A 1,503-nucleotide genomic window follows, 5' to 3' on the forward strand; every position below is an offset into this window, starting at 1 on the left:
CTTCCTTTTTCTTATAGTTATACATACAATTATGTATGTATTATATGACCAACTTTCACTTTCTATGGGTCACATAGACATCCAAATAAGCAGTAGAAGTGAGATGGGGAAAAGAGGTCTGAAATAAAAAGGGAATACGATTTATGTATGGATTCCGGTAAAATACCGGTACTCTATTCCATAAGAGTGGAATAGGAAATTAAGATGAGGATGGTATCATCATAAAGAAAGATAGAGTAATATAATATCCTAAATTCTACTAATCCACATATCGTATGTGTGTCTTTCTTTATCGATTGGGAGTAGTGAAAAAAAAATTCCTATATGCCCTCCCTCCCTCTTTAATGAGAGATGCAAAATAAAAAAGTGAAGTAAGGGTGCCCTGTGGGTATTTGATCTTGCTCCCTGCCCCTTTTTTTCATGGAAAAAGGAAATATCAATTTCTCCATTCATTGAACCCTAGTTCGGGACTGACGGGGCTCGAACCCGCAGCTTCCGCCTTGACAGGGCGGTGCTCTGACCAATTGAACTACAATCCCCGCGGGGTGTATGGCATACCCATTCTTAAATAGAACCATAAGAAGATTCGATTCGTCTTTCGTACTCTAAGAAATAGACGAATCATATACTACATACCCACATATTATATTATACGTGGGTATAGTGAGAGTGACATAACTAGTATGTCGTGATTTTTTATCACTAAAAATGGATAATAATCCAGCCTTCAATAAGAAAAACTCTTTTGTTTGTAAGAAAGGAATGAGAGAGATATGGATTAGAAAAAAAAATTTCCCTTTTTTCTTTATCTTTTATTTCTATAGATCAGACATTTTATTTTATGGAAGAAAAACAAAAGGATTTAGTTCATACTCACGAAGCCCTAGATTTTTGGTTTGGGCCGAGCTGGATTTGAACCAGCGTAGACATTGTCAACGAATTTACAGTCCGTCCCCATTAACCACTCGGGCATCGACCCAGGAAGAATTTATTCTAGGGTTTTTGCTAATCTATGATTAACCTCCTTTCATAATACTCCCTACCCCCAGGGGAAGTCGAATCCCCGCTGCCTCCTTGAAAGAGAGATGTCCTGAACCACTAGACGATAGGGGCATCACTAGACGATAGGGCCATATACAACCGCTCGTGATTATACTATAATCATAGTATGAGCAGTTTTTTGGAATTGTCAATATACTCGAAAAGTATAAATAGATCCAAAGCAAAGAGTTTTTCCAACTTTTCTGTTATGTTTTCATCTAGGATTTTTTTTAGTTGATCGTTATAGATTAATTCTCCGTGCTTCATTTAGTGTTCATACCAAAAATGCATCCATCCCGCACTAAGTCATAAAATTCTCTAAAAATATAGAGAAAGTTTCAAAAACAAAGAAAAAAAGTGAATCAATTTAGTAGAAAAGTACTCTATCAGATTCGAACCAACGACTTACGTCTTAGCACGAGATTACTCTACCACTAATTTAAAAAGCCCTTTATCGGATTT

General features: G+C 36.4%; 2 non-coding genes across 2 annotated transcripts; both read right to left on the bottom strand.

Moving 5' to 3' along the window:
- Positions 1-465: 465 nt before the first annotated feature.
- On the bottom strand, positions 466-539 carry TRNAD-GUC (transfer RNA aspartic acid (anticodon GUC)). The gene has a single exon. It is a non-coding gene; the product is annotated as a tRNA-Asp (tRNA).
- Positions 540-897: 358 nt separating this feature from the next.
- On the bottom strand, positions 898-979 carry TRNAY-GUA (transfer RNA tyrosine (anticodon GUA)). The gene has a single exon. It is a non-coding gene; the product is annotated as a tRNA-Tyr (tRNA).
- Positions 980-1,503: the final 524 nt, after the last annotated feature.

Source organism: Triticum urartu, unplaced genomic scaffold, assembly GCF_056163025.1.
Source record: "Triticum urartu cultivar PI428250 unplaced genomic scaffold, HENAU_Tu73 scaffold1808, whole genome shotgun sequence".
In the NCBI taxonomy this organism is placed as follows: domain Eukaryota; kingdom Viridiplantae; phylum Streptophyta; class Magnoliopsida; order Poales; family Poaceae; genus Triticum; species Triticum urartu.